Below are 16,567 nucleotides of genomic sequence, written 5' to 3'. Positions count from 1 at the left end.
AACGCGCGCCTCATTTTTCATCTTATTGTAGCCGTGGCCATAGGTGACTGGGTAGCCTTAACAATATACATATAAAACTTATTTTCGAGTCCGCCGGCAACTTTATTCGTCCACAAAATCGAATAATCCTTTGGTAAAATGATGTGAAAGTACAGAATTTAATGTATTAAACAGTTGCAAGCGTGATAATTCACTCATATTTCGTACTTGTTGGTTCCAAATGTTCTTGCTGTTCAGTTTGGTTTACCGTAGGGCATTTATTTTTGCAGTACTGCAGCAGTGCATCACGTTCGTGCAGAAAAATAATGCATCAGTTTTAATAGCTTCATGACTTTCATGTATTTGCTTGTGGAATCAGCAGTGTGATCTCTTCCAGTGTATAAAGGAACGCACAAATGTTCTCATTTGTGATATTAATAATACTTAAACTGTTCACATGCATTGTATAGTTAGGCAGGCATAAATTTATGGACAACAGCAATATTTATTTAACGTGGTGCTTAAGCGCCCTAGAACAGACAGGGTATATTTGCATGTGTTCTGTAGTCGCAAACCATTACAATATATATGTCACACCTTCTTGCATTTCATATTGCAAAATTGTGCTTTTTTTCAATTTCTGATTCAGTCAAAATTTCTGTTCCAGACATGCAGTAATGAGGATGGCACCAGTATAAAGCAACACACTCCACACACTAAACAGAAGCTGCTGCCTGCTACAACAAGGCCATTGTGTGGACATTGGCTGCTACTACAAGGTAAACAACATGTGGTTCAGAAATAAATATGCTTGATATATGCTGTATTGTCTTGCTAGTCTTGAGATACATGTCATTTGTTTGCAGCAGAAATGAATGTTTGCTCATGTTTATGGTTCAGTATAATTGGTTCAAACATAAAAGAAAACACACATGAGTTTGGCTAATCTGTGCTGTATCTCATGTGTCACCGTTCTGCCCCAACAGAGTCCATGCCAAGCATACCTTGGTCATCACAGGAGCTCCTATCCACACCAACAGAAAGGGGCTGGACCTGAATTTGCAAGGCTTTTACACCACGAACAAAGAAGCGCATGCAGAAGAATTTACATGAGATATCAAGTCTGCAGAGCACTGTGTCAAGACTGAAAAGAGCTTCAGCCACCATTCCACAAGCGCGGACAAATTGGCTTAGTCATCCAGGTAACTCAAAAAGGACTTTGTGGAAATTCTTCGTCTTCAGATGCGCCTGCAACTTCTGATCAAGCACGGACGACGCTGGCCAAAAGAGTTCCATCAGTTTGCCCTTAATCAGCTTCCTGGCCATGTCAATTCCATTTGTGCCAAGTGTAATTTTTCTTCTATAAATGCAAGCTTTTTCATTGCCCATTCTCGTTAGAGATCATTCATCCTCATCCAAACATAAAGGTCAACCGATTCTTCGCTGATACTTAATACCAGTCACTGTCTAGTAGCATAACATATCTGTAGCAGTACCTTTTAGTGCATGTTGTCATGCACAATTCCTCTCCTGAAATAGCTGATGCAACATCGACATGTTTCTTGCATTAACCTACGCACTGTTTGCTATGCACCATTTTACTTTTCTTGATGTTTTTGGCCTTCAATGCTTGCAGAGCAGGGTGGCTTCTCTCTTGAATGCAAGCTTTCTCATTTTCCATATTCCTAGTCTCGTTGATGGTTGCTCTTCTTCCTCGATAGCCTGGGTCTTTGCGCAAGCTACACTGAATGATAGATTGCAGAATCTGGTTTTGCTGCCCCACTTGGTTGTGGTCGCCGTGTTACATTTCTCGGATGTGAGGTAAGCATTTGCTCCTGCAGTCCGCACAGCGACATAGACTCCCAATTTACACACCATGATTCGTGCTCCCCGTTCAGCCTTTCCTGCTGTAGCCATGTGCAAATTGTGCCTGCGGCCTTTCTCACTCGCAATTAAGCACGAACGGAGACAAGCATACGTGCTTACATGCTCCAAGGTGTTTGAAGTTCATAGCCGCATGGGTGAAAAGGCCCGCATAAATGGCTGCTGAAGGTGATGCCCACGAAAGCGACTTGTCCATATTGAGACAAAGTGGGACACCAAATGTGAGCCACACATTAGTGGCCCTCGACAGAAAAGAAACATGCAGGTTGGAAAGGAGTTAACGCTAAAATGCCGGATAGTCCATTTCGCTGTGTTGGTTGTGGCAGCAGATGCCTGCATCACCTGATTGCTTCGCAATGGAAGTTGCTCATCTTCAACGGCAACTGTCGGTTCAAATAGGTGCGACGCTCTGTCCAATCTGTTTGTACTGCTGTTTGTCGCTCGTTACCAGACCACCACATGCGACGAAGGCAAGCATTATGCCTGTAAGTAGGCGGCTGAATGTATCCTAAGAGACCCGTGTATGTGAATGCTCACTGTTGCCATATGGTTTGTAGCCAATGTATAATGTATTCTCTGAACACTATGTGGTGAATGATTGCCGTTTATTTTTGCTGTTATCTCACTTGGTTACGGTCGCCGTATTATGCTTATCGGATGTGGGGGCCTGGTCAGTTGCATTGGAAAACAGTCTCTCGAGGTAAGCATTTGCTCCTGCAGTCCGCACAGCGACATAGACTCCCAATTTACACACCATGATTCGTGCTCCCCGTTCAGCCTTTCCTGCTGCAGCCATGTGCAAATTGTGCCTGCGGCCTTTCTCAGTCGCAATTAAGCGCGAACGGAGACAAGCATACATGCTTACATGGTCCAACGTGTTTGAAGTTCATAGCCACATGGGTGGAAAGGCCCGCATAAATGGCTGCCGAAGGTGATGCCCACGAAAGCGACTTGTCCATATTGAGACAAAGTGGGACACCAAATGTGAGCCACACATTAGTGGCCCTCGACAGAAAAGAAACATGCAGGTTGGAAAGGAGTTAACGCTAAAATGCCGGATAGTCCATTTCGCTGTGTTGGTTGTGGCAGCAGATGCCTGCATCACCTGATTGCTTCGCAATGGAAGTTGCTCATCTTCAACGGCAACTGTCGGTTCAAACAGGTGCGACGCTCTGTCCAATCTGTTTTTACTGCTGTTTGTCGCTCGTTACCAGACCACCACATGCGACGAAGGCAAGCATTATGCCTGTAAGTAGGCAGCTGAATGTATCCTAAGAGACCCGTGTATGTGAATGCTCACTGTTGCCATATGGTTTGTAGCCAATGTATAATGTATTCTCTGAACACTATGTGGTGAATGATTGCCGTTTATTTTTGCTGTTATCTCACTTGGTTACGGTCGCCGTGTTATGCTTATCGGATGTGGCGGCCTGGTCAGTTGCATTGGAAAACAGTCTCTCGAGGTAAGCATTTGCTCCTGCAGTCCGCACAGCGACATAGACTCCCAATTTACACACCATGATTCGTGCTCCCCGTTCAGCCTTTCCTGCTGCAGCCATGTGCAAATTGTGCCTGCGGCCTTTCTCAGTCGCAATTAAGCGCGAACGGAGACAAGCATACATGCTTACATGGTCCAACGTGTTTGAAGTTCATAGCCACATGGGTGGAAAGGCCCGCATAAATGGCTGCCGAAGGTGATGCCCACGAAAGCGACTTGTCCATATTGAGACAAAGTGGGACACCAAATGTGAGCCACACATTAGTGGCCCTCGACAGAAAAGAAACATGCAGGTTGGAAAGGAGTTAACGCTAAAATGCCGGATAGTCCATTTCGCTGTGTTGGTTGTGGCAGCAGATGCCTGCATCACCTGATTGCTTCGCAATGGAAGTTGCTCATCTTCAACGGCAACTGTCGGTTCAAACAGGTGCGACGCTCTGTCCAATCTGTTTTTACTGCTGTTTGTCGCTCGTTACCAGACCACCACATGCGACGAAGGCAAGCATTATGCCTGTAAGTAGGCAGCTGAATGTATCCTAAGAGACCCGTGTATGTGAATGCTCACTGTTGCCATATGGTTTGTAGCCAATGTATAATGTATTCTCTGAACACTATGTGGTGAATGATTGCCGTTTATTTTTGCTGTTATCTCACTTGGTTACGGTCGCCGTGTTATGCTTATCGGATGTGGCGGCCTGGTCAGTTGCACTGGAAAGCAGTTTCTCGAAGTAAGCATTTGCTCCTGCAATCTGCACAGCGCCATAGACTCCCAATTTACACACCGTGATTCGTGCTCCCCGTTCACGTTCAGCCTTTCCTGCTGCAGCCATGGGCAAATTGTGCCTGTTGCCTTTCTCGGCCGCGATTAAGCACGAACGGAGACCGGCATACGTGCTTACATGGTCCGACGTGTGTGAAGTTGGGTGCAAAGGCCCGCAAAAGTGGCTGATGAAGGTGATGCCCACGAAAGCGACTTGTCCATATTGAGACAATGTGGGACACCAAGTGCGAGCCACACATTAGCGGCCCCCGAAAGAAAAGTAACGTGCAGGTTGGAAAGGAGTTAAGGCTAAAATGCCGGGTAGTCCATGTCGCTGTGTTGGCTGCGGCAGCAGATGCCTGGTTCACCCGATTGTTTCGCAGTGTTAGTTGCTCATCTTTAACGGCGACTGCCGCTGCAAACAGGCGGGACACTGACCAATCTGCATGAGCCGCTGGTTTTCGCTCGTTACTAGACCGCCATGTGTGACGACGACGGTGAGCCGTTTACGAGCTCGCGTCAAAGATTCCAGTGTATCTCGACATACAAATTTTATTTCTGCTATTGCACGAGAATGTACATACACTGCTGGTCTTCTGCCAATAAAGTCGCACGTTCTGTTCACTCACTTGTGGCTTGTTTGTATGGGCGTCAGTAGAGGCTCTTTGCTCTCCTGGCAATTAGAACGCACCGGCTACGCGGCAGCCGAGGAGAGTACGGCGCGTACGAGCGGATGCAAGCGTACACGACCGGCAAAAAGCGGCCATATTGAATAATGCTCTAAAAAAAAATGCGCAATTCCGCTTCCTGTTTTAGCAGCGTCATCTGGCGTCCACCTAGGTAAGTTCCATGCGCTGCCGCTGCTTATTTTCGAACCACTGCGGAAGGTACAGTTTCCCTTCTCTAAAGTTGTTCTTTATTCTATGCCTAACGCTTTTGGGCCCTAAGCGTTCGAACGACCAGGGCACTATAACGCTTACCCCCCCTTTCCACTCCGTCGACCGGGTCGCAGGAACGGCGGCCTAGTTTGATACAAGATGTCAATGGGGTGCCCAGTCAGCGGGAGAAATTTCGAGCTGCTCAGCTTGCCGATGAAAGCCTGGAAAAGGCCTGGAATAATGCGAGAAACGGCAAAGCTGACAGGTTCGTGTCAGACGGACTTTTGTAGCATTGGGATTCCTTAGCGGGAGTCAGTCAGACAACTGGTCCTACCAGAAGAAAGACGCAATGAGGCAGTGCCGCTCCAATCCCTGACAGCGAGGGCCACATGCGAGGCTTTACTGGAAATTTTCAGTCATGCTGGAGTGCCGGGAACGATCTGTGCAGACCGAGGTACTAACTTTAAATCTCAACTGACACAGTTAATGTTAGAAAAACTGGGCTGTTCACCCAGGTTCTCCACTGCCGAACACTCTGAGAGCAACGGAGTGGTTGAGAGATGGAACAGAGTCCTCAAAAATACGTGGTATCATGTAATGGAACGGGACCGAAGAAAGTGGGACAAGCTGATCCCATTCGTTCTGTGGGCGTATCGCTTGCAAATAAATGACAGAAAGACTTCGGTAGTGGACGCTAACCGACTCAGGCCGTACTACGCTAGAGTGAATCATGCGGGGGTAGTGTTCGAGGAAGACGGAGAATTTGGTCAGGTGGAATACGCGCCGCAAGCTGTATGCACTTCAGTGAGCGAGCACGCAATAACTGAAGACAAGCTAGCTCAATTGGTGTCTGATGCGCGCACGGAAATCGAGGCGGTATTTGAGAAACATCATTGCGTCTTTGACGGAAAGCCTGGGAGGGCGAAAGTAGGGCGGCACCAACGTTACTAGACTAGCTTCAGTTGTAAAACTCCCCGCCCGCGCGCTTACAGCCGCTGTCGCCACTTCTCTGACAGCCGCCAGATGGCAACGCTGTTCCATCGGGCTCTACTGCAGACGCCTCGTCACAGCCTTGAGCTCGTGCGGACGGGCAGTTTGCGCGTGTTTCACGCTCGCTGGCGTTCTCATTTGTCCGAATTAGCGATACCACGAGAAATCGGTATCCACCTACAGCAATAAGATTTATCGCGCCAGTTCGTTAATACTGAAAGAAGAGTAAACTGCACGAAAGGAAGAAACGCATACAGCGAAGCGCAGAAGCTGCGTGTTTAAATGTCGTGTGTTTCTTCATCCACACCGAAGCTTCTCACCACGCGAAAGAAGCGCTACAAAAAGAAAGATGAGGTCGGTCTTTGTACACACAAGCCACACACACAAAAAAAGAAAGAAGTCGGATTTTTCATTCCGTGAAGACGCTTAATCAACGAAGCTGAAACGTGCGGCCCCTGTGTTTATCACTGGGTTAATCCCGAGGGTTCATTAACGTATTTCTCAGTTATGAGCTTACACACACAATCGGCTGCGACGGAGAACGACGTCACTGGCGGTACGCCCGCAGTCCGCATTCGTCGCTTGCGTTCGATGTTTCGAGTTTGCTCGGCGGCGTGGTTAGCAGCCTTCGCCTGCGATTTGCCGCTTGTGATTCTTCGAAATTAAATTTCTTCAAAATTAAATATTTCCGTTACGTAAGACCATGAGTGGCTCATACTCCCTTAAGGAATGGCTCATACCCCCGTAAACGCGGCCTCCCTATTACGACGACAGAAGTGAAGTGAAATTCTACGCTGGAAAGATGAACGGCCACGCAGCCAGCTGTGGAAGACGACGACGAACGCGGGAGCAATGGCACGAGGGCGTGCCGTGAATTTCGCAAAATAATAATAATAGAAACTTTATTGCAATGGAAAATATTTGAAGGAGGGGTGGTCGGAGCCTCTCAGTCCAGGGCCCCACTGGCCTCTGCCGCCTGCCTGACCTGGCTAATTAAGAACTTTTATCCTGCCAGGTCGGAGCGGGCGAGCTGTGCCACCCACTGCTCCATTGTGTTGCTGGTGTTTCGCCTATGATGGTGCTTAGTGCACTCCCAGGTTATACGTATTAGGCTAGGTATGCCACCGCACCAAGGACAGTTAGCCCTATAACGAGTGGGATACATGGCGTTTAGCAATATTAAATGGGGGAAAACCCCGGTCTGTATTTTACGCCAATCGGCGGCCTCTTCCGCGCTAAGTCGTGGGTGAGGTGGCGGGTATTTTCTGGGGACTCCGCGCTGATGAGCAAGGATGTCTTTAGCATTTAAATTTGTGCAGTATTGTGAGGTATAGTGTTGGTTGTTGGGGTTAGAAGAGGACGCCGTCGCTCGGTTAGTGAACCCTCGAGCTAACGCGTTAGCCTTTTCGTTCCCCTGTACCCCCGCGTGGCCCGGGCACCAGAGTAGGCGATGATGGTGGTTGAAGGATTTGGGGATTATCGCGAGGCTAGCCGCAGTCACGTGCCCCTTGAGAAACATGCGACATGTCTCCTGGGAGTCCGCGACCACGACCGAGTCCCTTTGCGAAAGCTCCGCGTGAGCGAGTGCGATCGCCACTGCTAATATTTCAGCCGAGGTGGGGGATCCCGCCGTGGCCGACGCGGTAATTTGCTGTTGGCTGATCGCGTTCACGACTGCCAGGGCGTACCTCCTTTAATTGGTAGCGCCGCCCGGTCGCTTCTGCATACACAGCTGCGTCCGTGTAGTACGTGTTGTACCTATGGTTATTTCGCAGAAAGTTTCCGGTCGGCACGAGGAATCGCTCTACTGGGAGCACAGAAAAAGTGGTGCGCCGAACTGTCGACATCGTTCCGATAGCGACCTATGCAGCCAGGTACGCAGCACGTCGGCATCGTCTGCTGATATTCTTAAGAAACTCGGCGAAGGCTACAGTTCCACGGATGACATGCTTGCTGGAATTCGCTGTCAACAACGAACCACAGAATACATCAACGCTGCACCGCGTGCTTAGTCCGGCCCGCCCGCGTAGCCGGCTAGTGAGGAAATGAATCCGGGTGCGACTGCAGCGCCACGAAGGCGCGGGCGGGTGGCGGTTCCGCGCAACGGCGCCGAGTTTTAAAACTGAAGCTAGTCTAGTAACGTTGGGCGGCACCGCATCGAGCTGGAGGAAGGATGTAAACCAAAGAGGACGTTTCCTTACAGAGTTCCTGAACTATTAAAGGAAGAGTTGCGAAGTCTGTTGGGGCTTTGTGGGTATTATCGCGACTATGTCTCAAACTACGCCGACGTGGCTAGCCCGCTTACAGCTTTGACAAGGCGAGGGGTTCCTAATTCAATTCCATGGTTGGAAGATGCGCAGTGCGCGTTCGAAAGTCAAAAATTAGCTCTCTGTCAGGCTGTCGCCATGAACACTCCTGAGCCTCATCAGCCGTACTGGCTATTCACTGATGCGTCGGCGACGGCGGCCGGTGCCTGTTTAGCTCAAATGTCAGCGGACGGAAAAGAAAAGCCGATCGCTTTTGCTAGCCATCGCTTTAACCCGACACAGGCGCTCTGGTCGACTATATAGAGAGAAGCCTTTGCTATTATTTGGGCACTCAAGGAATTTGACTACTGGCTTTTCGGAGCAGTGGTGAATGTTGTCTCTGATCATAACCCATTGTCATATTTGACAACCAGCACCCCGCAGGGGGCCAAGTTAGCAAGATCGGCGCCTTCACTACACCGCTACAATGTAACGGTGCGTCACCGGAAAGAAACATGTAACGCCAATGCTGATGCATTGTCAAGGCTCTCAAATCGTTCATGGGAGCCAATCGAGTAAAGAGCAGAAAAGAAAGGATAGACAGAAACAGCCATGCCAGCTAGGACAGGCGTGAATGTTCCCGTTCACCCGAAGGACGTGTGCGTGGGACAGTTCAGCCTTGATGGAACTTTCGGTGGTTGTCGTCGTCCATGTGTGTGAGGGTTATAAGATTTTACATACTATGTATATACCCTGCATATCTCACTTTTCTGCTGTTGTGCAGTGCAGTGCGTTGGAAAGTGTTCCTGTACTTACATGTATTTCTTTTGCATGCTCACTGCCATGAATGTGTTGAGCTGTCGCCCTTTTTTTTTATCGCTGTGAGAAAATTGTTTTTTTTTTCGTGGTCCTTTCAGTTCATTTTCCTGTTCATTACGGGCTCCGCAGCACCCGTGTTGGGCAGCGTATGTCAGTTTTCTTTGACGGAACCTTCAGAGCCTAAATTCTAGGATACAGCGCCCTTTGGCAATTCTAGCATAGCTGGGCACATTGTGAGCCCAGTATACTCTTTAGGAGGGACGTGTAAGGTCGCTCTGATTGTTCGTGTTCTTAAGTGTCACGAATCGGCCACGTGCTGTGTGTATAGAGAGGGGGTGCACTTCCCCCCCATGTCAGCGGGGCAACCGTTTCTGTGTTATGTGGGGTCACGGACCGCGCGGTGTTGGGTGACGCGTCGCGGCAAGCGCCAGGAGGGCGAGTGCCGATTCCGGGAAGTCGGTATTGTGCGCAGGGTGTTGGCAGTCCGCCGACGGTCACACGAGTCCACACAGACCAGCCTTAAAAGGTACCGCTGTATACGGTATTGTGGGTCTGGCGCCCGAGTACCTGACTAATTGGAGGCGCCGCCGAGGTTAAGAAGGGCTTAGCAACCTTGACCCCGTGCCGCGCGTCCGGAACGCAATCGCCAGCCTTGTTGTTGGGTGCGACTGCCTGTGTGGTGTCGAAGGCCAGCTTACAGTGCACGCTGTAGGGATGCGGTGCACACGTGAAGAGTGCATTCGAACGGCGGCGTCTTGTAAATACGCATTCAGAGAACTTTGTCTTCTAGACAATAAGTTTGAAGGACAAGGAGGGCCATCCGTCTCCCACACGGCCAAACTTTGAGTACAGCGGCACTACGTGGTGTCGATGCCCCTGCTTCCGAGACATTTGCGGCCTAGACGCCGTTGGGATTTGAGGCGGTCCAGCGATAACTTGTTCGGGCCTGGCGTGTTTTGCTGAGCCCGTCACTAACTACGTAGAAACGAGAGGGCAACGGAGTTTTAGGGAAGAAGGAAAAGAGCTTTGTTTTCCAATATGTTTATTTTTAAGAGTAAGCCCATCTCTGTGGGTTGTGGCTTAACAAACGGTTGACTCTGTTTGGCAACTGAACCTGTGGGACGGGCCAACGGCCCTACCGCCTTTTTTTCTTTGTATATTTTGTGCTATAAAAATCGGGACGACATGCTGTCCCTCAGACTTGGCTGAAATCAGGATTGCTGATAGATCAATGAGCCTCCGTACTATGTACGTTAAAACGAGTCCGGGCTCTAACAGTCATTGAGACAGTCGAAGAGTGAGACTTTGTTTCTCAATTGTTCAAGTTTGTAATGTATTTGTTTTACCTGCTATGTATATAGAAAAGTTTACCTATAAATATTTCTTGTACATCTGTTCTCATCGCTTCCTGCCTGCGTTTGATCAACAACCGCCGATCATCGTCCGAGAAGCTTCATGTTCCAACGGTGAAGCGAGGACAGAGAACGAACGAAATTTTACTCTTGGTATATGGATAAACGAATGCAATGGATATATGGAAACACCGGAAAAAACTATAAAAGTCAAGGGGAAGAGAAATGCAGCCATAATGAAGCACAGAGCGCTATGGGGATACAATACGTACGAGGTCCTCCGAGGTATGTGGAAAGGGGTAATGGTTCCAGGACTTACTTTTGGAAATGCGGTTGTTTGCTTTAAATCAGGGGTACAATCAGGACTCGACGGGAACCAAAGGTCAGTGGGTCGCCTCGCATTGGGCGCTCACGGGAAGACTACAAATGAAGCTGTGCAGGGGGATATGGGCTGGACTAGTTTTGAAGTGAGGGAAGCTCGCAGTAAAATTGAGTATGAAGAACGGCTGAGGAATATGGAAGAAAGTCAATGGGCTGGGAGAGTGTTCAGGTATCTGTACAGGCAAAACATTGATTCACAGTGGAGGAAAAGAACTAGGAAGCTTACCAGCAAGTATGCGGCCTGTGGGGTGGGCAACACAGCAACAAGGAAGGTCAAGCGGAAAGTCAGAGAGGCTGAATTAATCTCATGGGTGGCGGCAATGGAAAAGAAACCTGCAATGAGTAACTACTTAAGAGGAAAAAACGAAATCAGGAAAGAAACCATTTATGATAACTCAAAGGGAAGCTCATTACTTTTCGAAGCGAGATCGGGATGCCTTAGAACACGCACCTATAAAGCGAGATATAAGAAGGAAGAAGAAGCATGTGCTTGCTGCGGTAAAGCTAGGGAAACGACGGAGCATATTTTATTAGAATGTGAAGACGTCTACCCAGCGGTCGATTTAGGCACCACTGGCCTCCTTGAAGCCCTTGGGTTCAGCGGGAGCAGTGGTAAAGCAAACAGATCCGCATTAGACAATAGTAAGAGGCGATGGAGGATTGGTATAAGAAAAGTAGGGAAACGACAAAGGACGGAGACATACAAAAGCACAGTTCGCAATAGGGGATCAGAAAGTTTGGACGCGGTAGTTCATAGTGTTTTTTTTTTTCTTTTTTCATTGGTTAACCTAGGTAGGATATTAGGCAGCATAGTAGCAAGAGCTTGGTGGCGCAACCCACCGCCCCGTTCCAAAGGGGACGATCATAACATCCATCCATTCATCCATCCAGCTACCACCGTTTATAGATTCTTTATAAGCTTTATAAACGGTGGTCGCTACCTTAGTATGGAGGTCCCTTGGGTACTACCCAGTTCAGGACAGAGGGCGCTTTTTAGCCCCATTTTCGGAAGGAAATTGGACAGCCAAGTTCGAAGAGCTTAAAGCAGACCTGCGGGAGGAGCGGGAGAAGCGGGTAGCTTTGCAGGCGAAAGTCGACGAGTTGGTCAAGGTGGAAGCGGTCCAGGCCGCGCAATTAGTAAGAACCGTGGCCGAGCTTGGAGAAGAGAGGGAAAGGAGAGCAGAACTGCATAGGCGGCTCGATGCGCTTGAGACGCGGGCAGCGGAGAATGATGGGCCGGGACACCAAGCCGGCGGCAAAAGCACGGAAAGTAGGGTAGACCCTACAGGCGAAGTGGGAGGCAGGGAGCCAGAGCAAGCGGGAGTCGGCTCGCCGCCGGTGAATCGGCATAGTTATAGTGAAGCAGCGCAACACGCCCCGAGTGAGGCGACGCCTCACTCGGGGTGTGTTGGTGATCCTCCTCTCCTCGAGTGAGGCGAGGAGAGGAGGGGAACAAGCTAACCCCAAGGAATGAGCTCGTAGCCAATGATAAGCATAACCTGGAAGTTAGGAGGGAGCAAAAGAATGCCCTAGTACTTGTCGGTGGTGATCCAAATATGAGGAGGTGCAAAATAGCTATAATGGAGCGTGCAAAGGGTGATAAGCGGGTAGCGGTCGGGACGTTCCCAGGCAGGACAATGGACGCAGTACTGAGAGAAACAAAAAGCGAGCTTTCTGAGAATGTTGCAGAGCGCAATTTGGTATTGGTAGCAGCGGGGCTAAATGATGTCTTGAATGGGGAAGCCGCAAAAGTAGTGGAAAGATTAGCGGAGGGAGTTGACGATTTAAGGGCGGTAGCACAGCAAGTCCAGATCGTGGTATGCACAGTGCCGGAGGTGCAAGGAAGGAACGGAGCAATTGCCAAGGAAAGTGTGGCTCTTAATCGTGAGATAAGAAAGCTAAGCCAGGAGAAAGGATTTGAAGTGGCAGACATAAACAGAGAAGTGCATAGAGCAGGCTTTGGCGGAGGCTTTACACGAGATGGCATCCACTTTAATGGAAGGCTAGGAGCCGAGATCGGCTGGCGCCTGGCAGGTCGGGCAGTAGCTTCTTTAGGGGGTCCACTGCTCCTCAGGGCGTAGGGGTAGATAGAAACAGTGTAGAAAGTGCAACAATAGAGGCTGACGCCAATAAAATGGCCACTAGGAGGTCCAGGAAGAAAACTACAAAGAAATTTACCACCAGGATCAGGTACATAAACATGCAAGGCGGTAGAAAGAGAGCGAGGTGGTTAGAAATAGAACAGCAGTTAAAGGACGAAGAAGTAGGTGTATACGCGCTATGCGAAACACATCTCAGGGATCTAGAAGACCCACCGTTTATTGAAGGCTACGTCTGGGAAGGGAGCATTAGGACAATAACGGAGAGGAAGGGGGGATGAATAGGTATGCTCACACACCAAGGAACAAATTGGCAAAGAATAAAGTTAACTTGCAAAGAACATGTCTGGGTGTCAGGTACAATTGTCGGTAAAAAGGCATTGCTAGGAGTAGTTTATTTAGGGACAGGGGTCAAATGCAGGCAAGAGAACAAAGATCTAGTGAAGTGTCTCGATGACGATATAAAGCAGTTTGGAGAAGGTGCCGATATTTGTCTGCTGGGTGACATGAATGGCCACATTGGGGATCTGGGTGGATACACAGATTGTAATGGGAAGTTGATACTAGACTTCTGTGAGCGACACAACCTAGTTATAGTAAATAGAGAAACTAAGTGTGAGAGACAACTCACGTGGGGGTCCCGTAATAGACAAACGACCATTGACTACTGCTTAATGTCGCAGGGGTTGTATAGCAAGCTCGCAATAATGGAAATAGACGAAGAAGGGAAGTACAGCCTCGAAAGTGATCATAAGCGTATTAGTCTACAGTTGGGAGCCCTACTCAAAAGAGCAATGCAGGGAAGTCAAAAAGAGTACGCAAAATTAAATGACGTACAAATAGCGCAAATAGCGGCTGGCATAGAGGAAGCAATAGAGAAACATCCCATGGAAAGGTGGGATTATAATCAGTTAGAACTACTCATTACTACAAAAATAAAAGAAGTAAAAGGAGTAAACCACTGGAGAGGAAAGAGGAAGCCACGAAGTTGGTGGAATAAGGAAATTAGACAGGCCATCGAACAACGACGGTGGGCATCTCGGGAACACAGAGAAGCAAAGAGGGCGCAGTTATCTGAAAGGAAATAGGCTAAAAAAGGCAATATTATCGACAAAAGAAACAACAAGTGCAGGTCCTCGTCCAGGCTAAAATAAAGCAGTCCTCTGACCGCTGGCTGGCTGAAGTTCGCGATGCAACTAAAGGGGGGTCAAGAAAATTCTGGAACCATATAAGCTGGCTGGGTAAAGCTAATCACAGAAAACAGGAACAGATTCACAATGCCGAAGGAAATTGTTTAGAGGGAGATGACGTTGTGAAGTACATTGGTTCAGTTATGCCAGAGTCATTTAAGAAAGACGATAGGGTAATTGCCCCAAATGAGGGAGCAACACAGAATAGCATAATAGAAAACAGCTTAGAACTGACCAATCTTAACTGGAAAAAGGCGGAAGCAAATGTTCCAAAATGCACGTCCGCGGGTATAGACGAAATTCCAATCAAGTTAATTAATGAACTTGGCCCAAGAAGCAAGGGAACGCTGATAAAAGCATTGGAGGCAGTCATAACAAGTAAGCAAATTCCGCACAGCTGGAAACAGAGTAAAATGAATTTGATTTATAAAGGGAAAGGTGATAAGAAGAACATAAAATCCTTCCGACAAATTACGATAACATCAGTTATATATAAGCTGGCGATGCAGGCGGTGAAATTAAAAATGCAGTCATGGGTAGAAAGTAATAGAATACTCGGAGAACTTCAGAACGGGTTCAGAAGTGGTAGAGGCTTAGATGATAGCCTGTTCGTGCTTACCCAGTACATAGAAATAGCTAAGGCGGAAAATAGACCTGTGTATTTAGCCTTCCTGGACATAAGTGGTGCATACGACAATGTGAACAGGGAACTCCTGTGGAACATATTAAAAGCTGAAGGTATCGGTCATGAGGTAATTGATTTTCTACAGGAAATATATCGAGAGAATAATGTTGAAATAACATGGGAAGGAATTAAGAGTACGACAACTATCGAGGTTCACAAAGGATTAAGGCACCAGCAAGGTATGATGATCAAGGCAAGGTTGTCCTCTATCACCGCTGCTGTTCATGTTCAGACACATATGATAAGCATTGAAAGAAGTTTACAACGAAGCAATCTAGGGTATGATCTGTCGTACAGATTAGGCGAAAAGGTTGTTGAGCAACGACTACCGGGTTTAATGTATGCGGACGATATTGTACTGTTAGCAGATAGCCAGGAAGATTTGCAAACTCTGGTTAATTATTGTGGAGACGAAGGAGACAGTTTGGGTTTCAGTTTTAATGCAGCTAAGTCCGGTGGGTTGTTTTTCAACGATACCGCTGATCAGGAGCTTACAATACAAGGCCATGAAATACCCCGAGTGGCCGAATACAAATATCTCGGGGTATGGATAAACAAAGGGCAGATGTACACGGAAAAGCACGAACAGTCTCTCATAGCAAAAGGGCGAAGAGATGCCGGGATAATGAAACATAGGGCATTGTGGGGGTACAACAGGTATGAGGTACTGAGGAAGGGAGTAATGGTGCCGGAGCTTACTTTCGGGAATGCGGTCCTGTGTTTAAGGGCAGAGATTCAGTCGAGACTAGAAGTAAATCAGAGAGCTGTGGGAAGGTTAGCACTAGGTGCCCACGGGAAAACCACAAACGAAGCAGTACAGGGGGATATGGGCTGGGCATCGTTCGAAGCACGGGAAGCTCAATGTAAAATCTTATACGAAAAACATCTGAGGAAATTGGACGATAACAGGTGGGCAGCTAAGGTGTTTAAATACCTATACAGAAAGAGCGTTGACTCACAATGGCGGAAAAGAACTAGGAAACTAACCAGTAAGTATGCCAGACACGAGGACGAAGAAAGACAGAGCATTAAACGACAGGTTAAAAACGCGGAAGGTGAAAATTGGATAAGTTCAATGGAAAAGAAGCATAGCGTGGAACTATATGGATACTGGAAACAGCAGATCAGGAAGGAAGCGTTTTATGAAAACTCAAGAGGCAGTGCCCTACTCTTTGAAGCTAGATCAGGATGTCTTAGAACGCGGAGCTATAAAAAGAAATTTAACGAAGAAGACACATGTATTGTGTGTGGTAAATATGTAGAAACAATGGAACACCTCATACTAAAATGTGATGGTATCAAGCCCGATGTCGATGCGGCCACAGTCACCCTTCCTGACGCCCTAGGGTTCAGAGATAATAATAGTCATGTAAATAAATATGCGCTGGAAATTAGCAAAAGGCGATTGGAGGATTGGTGGCTCAAAAGCAGAGAGGTGACATACGGGTAAAAGGGTAGGAAGACGTATTTAAAGAAAATCGAGAAATTCAATAACACACAACACAGATAAAAATAAAAGGCAAAATAAAAAGCCTGGTGATTGCGAAGCAATAGTCTGTTATTCTCGGATCAGCTGGTAGTATGGCTGGTGGTAGTCTTGGGTTATGCTAGTGTTACGGCTTACAGTGAATCATCTAAGCACCAGCACGTCCAGGTGCATCTCGGACTTGAGCACGCCGTTGGCGAACGCGCGTATCGAGCTGAAGGACGAGAGGTCCAAGTAGCGCATGACGACGTTCTCGATGCTCGACACCCGCCGAACGTCGGCGGCTGCGAGGAGGCCGCTGCTGATGTCGCGACACGCGA

General features: G+C 48.1%; 1 long non-coding RNA gene across 1 annotated transcript; it reads left to right on the top strand.

The window, feature by feature from the left end:
* The first annotated feature begins 376 nt into the window (after positions 1 to 376).
* On the top strand, positions 377 to 4,749 carry LOC129386716 (uncharacterized). The gene is made up of 2 exons (XR_008614016.2): positions 377 to 758; positions 966 to 4,749. It is a non-coding gene; the product is annotated as an uncharacterized lncRNA (long non-coding RNA).
* The last annotated feature ends 11,818 nt before the right edge of the window (positions 4,750 to 16,567 follow it).

The sequence above is a fragment of the Dermacentor andersoni genome, chromosome 4, assembly GCF_023375885.2.
Source record: "Dermacentor andersoni chromosome 4, qqDerAnde1_hic_scaffold, whole genome shotgun sequence".
NCBI lineage: Eukaryota > Metazoa > Arthropoda > Arachnida > Ixodida > Ixodidae > Dermacentor > Dermacentor andersoni.
The sequence above is the reverse complement of the archived record's forward strand: the minus strand, read 5'-3'. Positions and strand labels throughout refer to the sequence as shown.